The sequence below is a fragment of the Wyeomyia smithii genome, chromosome 3 (genome assembly GCF_029784165.1).
Source record: "Wyeomyia smithii strain HCP4-BCI-WySm-NY-G18 chromosome 3, ASM2978416v1, whole genome shotgun sequence".
Taxonomy (NCBI): Eukaryota; Metazoa; Arthropoda; class Insecta; order Diptera; family Culicidae; genus Wyeomyia; species Wyeomyia smithii.
The window spans coordinates 179,642,262-179,653,328 of record NC_073696.1 but is presented as its reverse complement, the minus strand read 5'-3'; the positions used below and the strand labels follow the sequence as shown (position 1 = coordinate 179,653,328).

General features: G+C 46.0%; 1 protein-coding gene across 4 annotated transcripts in view; it reads left to right on the top strand.

Annotated features, from left to right (window-relative positions):
- Window positions 1–7,446: 7,446 nt before the first annotated feature.
- LOC129726440 (uncharacterized) overlaps window positions 7,447–11,067 on the top strand; it is an 80,453-nt gene continuing 76,832 nt past the window's right edge. For 2 of the 4 annotated variants that reach the window (XM_055683134.1, XM_055683132.1), the window contains exon 1: window positions 7,447–8,187. The gene's annotated coding sequence lies outside the window, so the exon portion shown is untranslated. Of the gene's footprint in view, window positions 8,188–8,271; window positions 8,843–8,903; window positions 8,963–11,067 lie in introns of all 4 variants that reach the window. The other 2 variants (XM_055683133.1, XM_055683135.1) reach the window with 2 other exon arrangements.

Below are 11,067 nucleotides of genomic sequence, written 5' to 3'. Positions count from 1 at the left end.
TCACCAAAAGAGTTCAGTGAGGTAAGGATATTTACTGCTGATTTAATTTTTTTTGTTTACCTTGTTGTTTCCGTGTCATTCCAGTTTGGTTCTACTACAGACATTTTAAAATTGGGTGAAAGGACAGCTGTTTCTCGAACTGATTAACTTAGTTAGCTGCGTGTTTTCAAGGTCAGAAATATCTCGCTCCTTAAGCATCATCATTATCCATTCAATGATATAGTTATCTAGGCTCCTTGTCTCTATTGCGGAACGCATTGGGCTATAAGATGCTCCTTCAATTCAAAGAAAGTCGACCATCTGAAAATCAGGCCAAATTTTGGTCAAATCTGTAGGCCAAAAACGTTATGTTTTTTTTTGAGTCTTGTACTTAAGCAACGTTGATTCTTAGAAATGGGTCCTAAATGGGAGCTCCTTGTCATCGTCTACACTTCATATTATTGGCAATATTACTAATAAAGTAAGTGTCATGCCTAACATTTAGATCCGTGGTTGTGTGTAATCTTTCACCCTTTTTTTAAGCTTACTGCTCTTTCTATCCTACCAATATTACAATTTTCTAGTACTTGCAAGTCCTCCTAAAGCATTTTCCATGTTTCGTGTCTGTAGATGACTAGTTTACCGGAAAACAAGGTTTTGTGGAGCCCATCCTCCTTTTGTAGCTATGCTGTATGTTAGATCCTGACTATCAGTTGGTGCAGACAGGAAGTCAACCATAGTTAGGGCCCAGCTTAATAAATTTCGCTGCAATGCCATCTTTTCCGGCTGATTTGTTCTTTAGCTGCTTGAAGGCATACTTAACTTTACTTATCGCGGAAGGCGGTATGTCTCCCTCATCCGCTGTGCTGACTAAGTCGTTTCTCTTAACGTCCTAATCTTCTGTCTCTGCACCATTCAGGTGTTCATTGTAGTGCTACTTCCACCTATCGATCACTTCACGTTCATTCGCCGAGATTCCTTCATCCTTTTACTTCAATCTTGACATATTTTAGCTCGCAGCAGAAGGTCTACGCAGGATGCGCTCAATTTTTTGTAGAACACACTCCAGCTCAACAAGGCGGGGCTTTTTGTCCCGGAAAAAATGGATCTGGAAAAGATGGGTGTCTTCGTTTTTGTTTATATCTCATAATGTTTTGACATCATCTAACGCTCTTTGTCGAACCAATCATAACATTAGTTGCACCTGACGAACATAATAACAGATTCCGCTGCGCTGCTTTTACATTTGCAGTCCTTTAGGGGCTTCCCAGCTTAGGGGCGAAACCCAGCTCAAGAAGTTGGGGGCGGATGTGCGGAGCATCCGCCGATCTCGAACCGGCGAGATGATCCTTGAGCTCCGAAAGGATGCGAAAAACAAGTTCGGCACTCACTTCGGAGGTGATTCTCCAGCTTAAAAACCTGAAATCACCGAGGGATGCGACATTGCGCAAGCCCTCAAGGAGAAGTGCGGGGTGGAGGTGGCCACTGAGTCAATCCGCCTCCGGAAGGGTCCAGCGGGAACCCAGGTGGTCACCTTCCGGTTAGCGTCGGTGGACGCGAACCTGGCACTGAAGGAAGGTAAGCTAAAGGTCGGCTGGTCAGTATGCCCCCTGGGTATACTCCAGCCACTGGACGTTTGCTTTCGGTGTTTTGAGGGAGGACATAAGTCCTGGACTTGCGGGGGGCCCGACAGGAGCCAACTATACAGACGTTGCGGTGGTGCAGGCCATAAAGCGAAGGACTGTGGGAAGCCTCCCAAGTGTATGGTGTATTCCGGGAAACGGGACGGCAAACACTTTATGAGAGGCCCAGGTGCCCAGCCGGCAAGCCGGCTACGAAACCACGGGAGTAAGGGTTGGGCAACTTAACCTGAACCACTGCTACGCGGCTCAGCAGCTGCTATACCAAGCAGCCACTGAGTCGTTGTCGGACATCGCCATTGTATCCAATAGCGACCACCAGCCGGTCTGCTATAGTGTAGACAACAACGAGAGGCGGCAAGCGACGAGTAGCGCCAACACTCCGTTCGCCCGCGAGTGGAAGACATCGCATTTCGATGCCGAGGTATTCGAAGAGGCAATGAAACAAGAGCGCGAGGGGGGTAGTTGGCTTCGCCCGACGCCTGACCAACTAGTTGCTATGCTATCTCGGGCGTGCGACGCCACCATGCCTAGGACTCGCCAACCTAGGAATGGGAAGTCACCGGTCTACTGGTGGACTGACGAGATAGCGGACCTTCGCAGTGCGTGCCTCCGTGCGAGACGGAGGATGCAGCGTGCGCGAACAGATGAACAGAGGACAGAGCGCCGCTCAGCTTTCAGTTCTGCCAGATAGACGCTGAAGAGTGCGATTAAGGCCAGCAAGAGGGCCTGTTTCGATAGGCTATGCGCGAGTGCCAATACGAACCCGTGGGGTGACGCCTACAGGATCGTAATGACCAAGACCAAAGGCGCGCTGGTGCCTGCAGAGCGATCACCAGCGATGCTGGAGCGAATCATTGAAGGACTCTTTCCGCGCCACGAGCCAAGTCCTTGGCCTCCGGCGGTTGAGTCTCACGTCCGACGTTCCAGTATCTCAGACACAGACCAGGGATGGTCGGCCAACCTACCGAGCATCTAATCCGTGAGCGACGACAGCCGTGTCGAAGTTCAGGAGGAGGCAAGGGTTACGAATGAGGAACTCACAGTGATCGCCGACTCTCTAAAGGTGAGCAAGGCACCGGGACCGGATGGTATCCCTATCCTGGCAATCAGGCTGGCGATAGAACGGGCCCCAGGCTGTTTAGAGTAGTCATGCAGAGGTGCCTGGATGACTACCTCTTTCCGGATAGGTGGAGGCGGCAGAAATTGGTCCTACTGCCGAAGGCTGGGTAACCACCAGGTGACCCATCGGCATATAGGCCTATCTGCCTGCCAGACACGGCGGGCAAGGTACTTGAGAGGATTATCCTCAACAGACTGGTGAGGTACACAGAGGGTGTAAACGGTCTGGCAAGCAACCAGTTCGGCTTCCGGAAGGGCAGGTTCACGCTGGATGCCATCGCCTCCGTCACCAAGACGGCGGAGATAGCACTCCAGCGCAAGAGAAGGGGAATACGCTATTGCGCAATCGTCACGCTTGACGTGAAGAATGCGTTCAATAGCGCCAGTTGGGACTCCATAGCGCTCGCGCTCAGGAGCAACCATGTACTGGTGTCGCTGTACAAGGAAAACTACTTCCAGAATCGAGTACTGGTTTACAACACAGAGGAGGGTCAGAAGTGCATTCCAATCACCGCAGGGGTTCCGCAAGGTTCCATCCTGGGTCCGGTGTTATGGAACGTCATGTATGACGAGGTGTTGAAACTAAAGTTTCCTGTAGGCGTTGTGATCGTCGGCTTTGCAGACGACATAACGATAGAGGTTTACAGTGAGTCGATCGAAGAGGTCGAGTTGACGGCTGCGCACTGCATAAGCAAAGTCGAGGACTGGATGCGCTCCAGGAAACTGGAGCTCGCGCACCATAAGACGGAGGTCACGGTTGTGAACAACCGTAAATCGGAGACTGCACCATCACCTCAAAGCGATCGTTGAAGCTCTTGGGGGTTATGATCGACGACAAGCTCACGTTCGGGAGCCACGTCGACTATACCTGTAAGAAGGCCTCATCGGCTATTGCAGCACTATCTCGTATGATGTCCAATAGCTCAGCGGTTTATGGCAGCAAGCGAAGACTTCTTGCCAGCGTGGTTTCGTCCATACTTAGGTATGGTGTGCCAGTTTGGTCCAAAGCGCTAGGTACTAACAGTTACCCCGGTAAACTGGAAAGTACCTACAGGCTCATGTGCCTGAGAGTTGTGAGTGCGTATCGTACGGTGTCATACGATGCAATCTGTGTCTTGTACGGCATGCTGATAGGCACATCGCCATCAAGGAGGACAAAGAGTGTTTCGAACAACGTGACACAAGGGGCATACGAGGTACCAGAAGGTCATTCTCGATGCTCCGTTGGCAGAGGGAATGGTCTAACTCCACAAAGGGCAGATGGACGCACCGACTTATACCGGAGATATCCGGCTGGGTCGGGAGGCGACATGGCGAGGTGAACTTCCACCTGACACAGATCCTGTCAGGCCATGGTTGCTTCATGCAATATTTGCACAGGTTCGGGCATGCGGGGTCCCCCATGTGTCCCGAGTGCGTGGAAGCGGAGAAGACTGCAGAGCATGTCTTCTTCGTATGCCCCCGTTTCGTAAGAGCGAGGAGCATCATGATGGCTGTGAGCGGGCCTGGCACTACTCCGGACAATTTGGTTCGGAGGATGTGCGACGACCCGAACATCTGGAACGCGGCCTGTGCGGCCGCCTCCCAGATTGTCCTTGAGCTACAACGTGTGTGGCGGGCCTGTGCGGCCGCCTCCCAGATTTTCCTGGAGCTACAACGTGTGTGGCGGGTCAACCACCAACACGCCAGTGGTAGCTAACTACCAGTCTCCAGGTAGTTAGCTAGGAGGTTATAAGAGTAAAGAGGGTGCATCACGCACAAAAGCCACTCCCCGACGTAATACTTAATCGTCGTTCCGGGAAGACCAGGGCTGGAGATTGGAGGGGTTATAGTGGGTCGGGACAGGGACCAGTAGGTGCCTGGGGGAGTGTAACTACCCCAGAATCTCTTCCCTAGTCTCATCCCCAAACCCTGAGTTCTCTTCTCAGGTGTCTGATTGCAGATTTCCCCGCCACCTTAAAAAAAAAGGAGGGCTTCGTTGAGGTCTACCCCATCCAGCTAGGCTGTCTCAAGGCTTTGCTTGTACTCAGTGGTGACTTCGGGGAGTTCAAGTCGCTCCAGATCATACAGTGGCGGGCGACGGCAGCGGGTGTGTTGGCGTTTTTCGATCATCAGGAGACAGTGGTCAGAATCGATATATGCGCCACGATAGGTTCAATCATATTTGAGAAATGCATTCATTCGGTCAGTTGTGGTGATCTTCAGGTGTACCCATAGGGATGGGTATGCAAGAAGCTGGTGCTGCGTATGGTCATGTTCTTGGAGGTGGCGAAGTCAACAAGTCGGAGGCTGTTTACGTTCGTGAGCCTGTGTACGCTGAAACTTTCCAGTAACCGGTCTAAATTCATTCTCCTGGCCGACCTAAACGCTGAAATCATCGATGACGATTTTGACGTAATGTTTTGGGCAGCTATCGTATGCCTCAGTTCAATTGCGCATAAAAGGGGTTCTTATGAAGGGATATGTGGTCCCCGTGGTTCTGTGGTTAGCGTTGTCGGTCGGCTAGCACTCCCACACGGTTGTGATATCGGGTTCGATTCCCTATCAGGTCGAGGATCTTTTCGAGCTAGAAATTTTCTCGACTCAGCACATGCAAAATGTGCCAAAAACAATATCGATAACGAATTCTCTCAACTAATCTAGTTGATCGAGACCGCATAAGCACCCAGGCTTGCGTGCGATATGGTTATGAAGGGATAAAGGGACTTAATGAAGGGACTTGCAATTCCATGATCAGAGTTTCCAATCGTTAATATCGCATATTTAATCGCCTGTGGATTGCATGCAATTGCTAATGACTAGCTAGAATTTCGTCGACGCCTTATGGCAGGAAATTGTGCCTACTTTGGACTTCGGAGGACGCTCCGCTCAAATAAAATCCACCGCCGCACGAAGTTGACCATCTACAAAACATTGATCAGACCAGTGGTCCTCTACGGTCACAAAACTTGAACCATGCTCGTGGAAACCAACGTGGGGTTTTCGAACGGAAGGTGCTGCGTACCATGTGTGTTAGAGTGCAGATGGATGACGGATCATGGCGGAGGCGGTTGCATCAGCTGCTGGAAGAACCACTCACGGTTTAAACGACGAAAATCGGGAGACCACGGTGGACTGGGCATGTCGTAAGGATAACAACCCGACTGAAACGAGGCGACGAGGCGCGCAGCGAGCAAGGTGGCTCGATCAAGTGGAAGACCATGGACTGAATTGAATAAAGACGACTTCTTTGAACAGCAAGGGACACTTCGGCCTGGAGCTGACTGGTAAGTAAGGTAAGTAGCTAAGATTGCGCATGAGCATAGAGTTGTCAAAATGATGCATGGAAGTAGTAAGTTATCCCCTGCATACAACTCCTTGTGACCTCACCACGAGCGGCGCAAAAAATTGAGGCATCATCCACTGGAATCACAGGAAGTGTCAGTGAGACGCTATTGAACTGGAGTTTTCAACAACTATCGTAGACCCTCGAAAGTTATATATTGATAAGTAAACATAACTCAGACGAAGTTTCCGAGCACAAGGCAATGATGTGACACACTTGATCATCTAACTATTACAAGCTTCAGTTCGGCTTGTAAGCTGTTTTATTAAATTACATTAGTCGACAAAAACGAAAAAAGTGCTGTCATAAAGCTGGAAATAGCTGCCCTAAAAATATTATAGCTTTTTAACCTTTCCTGTGAATTTTAGTGCCCCCAGCCATTACACAAAACGCGTCAACTTGCGTGAGAGTTCGCATAGTAATAGCTCTCCGGGCTCGTCGCTTCAACGTTATGTTCACGTGAAAATTCATTCAAGTCTCTGAAAAAAATTCAGTGGCAGGAACACCAAAATTCACAGAAATGGCTCAAAACCTATAATCTTTCATTTTTACGCTTTAGGGTCACACCTGTGTTGACCAGCGTTATTATAGTAAACGCAATTACCATACTGCACACGATAACTCTGATAAACTTTGGTCATTATAGGAGTGTTAATACTATTAATAAAGTGAAATAAACGGAATTTTACGCGAAGATTTATCATAACTAGTCAACCACGCTGGTAACCTTAGTTCGAATCCCAACTGCTGGATAACTGTCGGTGGTTGTGATGGCGTGATTCTTTAACAAGCCTAACTGGTTAATCCTGACCGCTGCCGAAAAATTTTCAAAGGCAAAAATAGCTAGGAATATATGCCTATATGTGTTTGTTAAGTAGAGTTATAACATGGGAGACACCTTCATGTGGTGAATAACCTTTAGTTGAGCGGTTCATCTTTTATTACACTTTGATTTATCAATAACTACTATCTGCTTTATAGTACACGTATTGTTATTGAAGTGTTAGATAGGTCATGTTCCGGTCCTCGAATGAAGCCCTCTTAATAAACATTGATCGCCTATAGATTAAGGGGTTAGCAGATTTTTATAAATAAAAGTTGTTTACCATGTTTGGTGTAGAGGTGAACTAATTACTACTTGTACCATGAAAGTGTTAGGAAATTTTTTTTCTACTAATAATCTCCAAAGCTTAACGCTAGATATCCTCTTATTTTTTGCAATATTTTTTCGCATCCCAAGGGCCAGACATTAAGCAAAAATCTAAAGATCACTGTAGTCCATGACGTATGATCATCATCGTCATTCGCGTCATCGTAGCGGTAGCGCGTCCTGAACTCAGGGAAGCAACACAAAATCTCTTGCACTCAGTCGTCGGTGAGTCTTTGGCTGGTGCGGACGTACAAATAAATTCTCGTCGTTTGTTAGAAAAGTGTAAGCCAGGAAAGTGTAGAGCGTCTAAAAGTTGTACGTGGATTAGGAATATCAACTGTTCGACCTTAAGTAGTGCGCAGCTAGATTTAATGCATTCCTCAACTAGAGCGAGAGAGGTTGATTGCGTTGTCTTTAATATTGAACTCGAACTCTGAAGCGTTGAAACGTTGATCGTGACTAGTTCCTCGAGGACGGAAGAACAGTATAAAATCGTACGAGTTGTTGTTGTGCTGTTGGTGTTTCAACAAGTATTGGGAAACCAAGGATATGATCATTTGCAGAAATTATTTAAGTGGCATTTTGAACTATTCGAGTACTCCACGCGGTCAGAGTTCAGTCACCTGCTTGTACATGTACCATTTAGTGCGTTAAGTGAACCTGCGAAAAGCGAAAGTAGAAATTTCCTTGGTGACTAAAAATATCCGCCGAGGGAAAATACATTTTGCCGGTTTAGAGCACACACAACTGGCAGCAGAAAAATGTGCTGTTCCTTCTTCCCCGTTCGGCTCATCTAAATATATATAGATTTATGTTTGGATGGTAAGTGAAGTGCGTGTTTCGATGCCTGTAAGAGGAAGCAGATCAGGAATCAATTGCAGCGTGACTGTCGTCATGCGTTCGCGCGAATTCTGCTTCGCCGCATAGAAATGCAAGGCGTATCATCATCGCCACACCACACGTCCTATGAGGTTAGTAGTCCTTCAAGCATTCGACACATCTGTGACGATTTTTTGTTTCTGTTTTATTTACCTCTGAACCCCCGCTAAATTTAGGAACCTCATACACACAGTGATTTTCATACAAATGGTTCTCTGCAGTGCGAACGACTGTGGCATTCTGAGAATAATGCTCACATGGCATGTGTATGATAGAAAGGAAATATATGTGTGCTGAATCACAACACACATCACGGATATGCGGTTGCTGAATATATGCCATATATTAGATTATTTGAAGATAACAATCTATCTGTTTTACTGTCATTTGAAAATGCGTAAAGAATCAAATGCTGTATTTTGTTAGATTTCTTTTATTATATCTCAGACTTGCAAAATAAAAGACTGTCATAGCAGAGTAGTTATTTTGCTGGAGTAATTCTAGGTCCAGTTACTTATTCACTGTTCTAATTTTAGAAAAGCTTGTAAAAATTATCTTGCCGGTACATTATATTGTCAATCAAAACAATAGACTCCTAGGAACAGGAATAGGGAATAAACAAATTATTGAGTTAATTTATCAAACGTGGCATCGAAGTGGATCAGTTATTGGAAAATTCTTTTTCATAAACCAAATAACACCGGAGGTGGACAAGAAACGATACTACTTCAGAGTGAAGCATAATAAGTAACAGCCAATAACATCTCGCACAATATGTTCACTTTTTAATACCGGATATATATTTCAGGCAAAACCCGGCAGTTGCAGAGACGCGTTCCGTAACGCTAAACTTTAGTAGCTACATTGGTTAGTAGTATGGGGCTATAGAAATGATTTGTGTAAATGTGACATAGCATATCAGACAGCTTACGATTCAATTATTTGGAGTTATACGAGTATATCTAATAGAGAGGCTAACCTGAGCTTCATTTTACATTTTGATGTCTATGGAATTTTCATACGAATCACAATACGACAAATTGGAGATTTTGAATGCTCGTTTTATATCACACTATCGTACTTTCATATTCTTAAATCTCTCACTAGTTCCAGTCAGCTCCAGGTCGAAGTGTCCCTTTGTTCGAAGAAGTCGTCTCCATTCAATTCAATCCATAGCTGCAGCTCGCCAGCCATGTCGTCTGCAAAAGTCCTGCAGGTCGTCTTTCACTTGATCGAGCCACCTTGCTCGCTGCACGCCCCGTCGCTTCGTTCCAGTCGGGTCGTTATAAAGAACCATTTCAACCGGGTTGTCGTCCGGCATTCTTGCGACATGCCTAGCCCATTGTAGTCTCCCGATTTTCGCCGTTTGGACGATCAGTTTGTTCTCCCAGCACCTGATGCAAGTCGTGGTTCATCCGCCTCCGCCATGATCAGTCTTCCATCTGCACTCCACCACACATGGTACGCAGCACCTTCCATTCGAAGCCCCCAAGGGCGCGTTAGTCTTCCACGAGCATGGTCCAGGTTTCGCGGCCGTAGAGGACTTCCGGTATGGTCAGTGTTTTGTAGATGGTTAACTTCGTGCGGTGGTGGATTTTATTTGAGCGGAGCGTCCTCCGGAGTCCAAAGTAGGCACAATTTCCTGCCATAAGGCGTCGACGAATTTCTCTGCTGGTGTCGTTGTCAGTAGTCACCAGTGAGCTTAGGTACACGAGCTCGTCTTTCACCGCGATTTCATCACCGCTAATATATATTCGTGGCGGGAGGTTTATACTGTCTTCTCTGAGACCTCTTCATCTGATGTACTTAGTCTTCGATGCGTTTGTGGCCAGTCCAATTCGGTCGGCTTTGGCCTTCAGTCTGATGTACGTCTTCGTCATCTTTTCAAGGGTCCTGAGGAAGACTGATTTTGTTTATTTGTTGCTGTTGGCAGCTATTGTATTTTCGGGTACAAAGAGGTGTAATTTTATTAGTAAATTAATCACAAAACTTTACCGTAATGAATATTACTATTTGATTGATTGAAACAGTAATTAATAAAAAAACGTGAAATAATCCACGCAGCGGTGAGATCTTTTTGTATTGTTTGTTATCAACCACATATGAACCACACTGACAACTAATATGTTCACATAATGAGCGTCTCCATCGATCAGAAAACAGATGACGCATGGTCATTTGTTTCTCTTTTGGAGCACAATCGTGGGTATCTAACTTTTAACTGCAAAATCTGTTAATCTGAAATTAACTTCAATTTGATGATCGGTTTGTCATGAGATCTAATTTGAGTAAAATCAGGCCATTCGATGTCAAAGGACTTTAGCATGAGGTTAATTCTTAAACTTACCATAAACCCTTTTTAAACACTGATGAATGGTAACAGTGGAATGAAAAAATATTTTTATTATAATAGCTTAGTTGAGTTTGATTCATCAATATTCCTTTTCAAACTTGACTAGAAGCTACGGTCCTATGCGTAATTGACCGACTCGCACTATAACTCTCGATTACCTCCATAACAGAGCGACAGAAAATCGCACATGCTGAGCTTAAAAACGAATTAGCCAAACAAAGTCATTAGATTGTTCAGCTATCCAAACAAATCACATCATCTGTTAATAAACCACTCATCGGAGGTAACAGCGTGGCAAATAATGGCAATGTTTTGACTGTGATTTTGACCGTTCCGAAGCTCGCTGAGCTTTTTTGGTTTTATCTCTCGCGTATTCACCCCAGTGTCAAACCGGAATCGTTTGAAAAATTCCCAGTGTCAAACCGGAATCGTTTGAAAAATTGGTTGAATTGTGTAAAATGTGCTGACCCTGCAAAAGTTATATCTCTGGTGAAAAAAGCAGCAAATACTGGCAGATTGAGCTACATCTCTTACAAAATTGGGATGGATCCAACCCACGAGGACATCGTGCTGGGCTCTGATACATGGCCGAAATGGATATTGTTCCGTGGATTTAAAG